The sequence below is a fragment of the Penaeus monodon genome, chromosome 31 (genome assembly GCF_015228065.2).
Source record: "Penaeus monodon isolate SGIC_2016 chromosome 31, NSTDA_Pmon_1, whole genome shotgun sequence".
Taxonomy (NCBI): domain Eukaryota; kingdom Metazoa; phylum Arthropoda; class Malacostraca; order Decapoda; family Penaeidae; genus Penaeus; species Penaeus monodon.
Window position 1 is genome coordinate 10,358,552 of NC_051416.1, and position 221 is coordinate 10,358,772.

Sequence of the window (221 nt, forward strand, 5' to 3'; positions counted from 1 at the left end):
ATTATATCATATTAATAGCATTAACTGAACTAGTACAAGGACGGTAATTGAGGATGAGACGCATTTACAATGAAGACAACATAGCAATGAGTTGATTACAGATGCACATGAGAAACAATAAAATAAATATACCATTCTATGGAAAGGGACGCGGGGGGGGGGGGGCGAGGGAGGAGGCACAAGAGCGAATTCATCTTTATTTATTTATTTATTTTGGTTAA

General features: G+C 37.1%; 1 protein-coding gene across 1 annotated transcript in view; it reads left to right on the plus strand.

Moving 5' to 3' along the window:
- The window catches only part of LOC119592887 (regucalcin-like), a 62,425-nt gene that overhangs the window by 15,276 nt on the left and 46,928 nt on the right, over positions 1-221 (plus strand). The gene's annotated exons all lie outside the window — the stretch shown is intronic.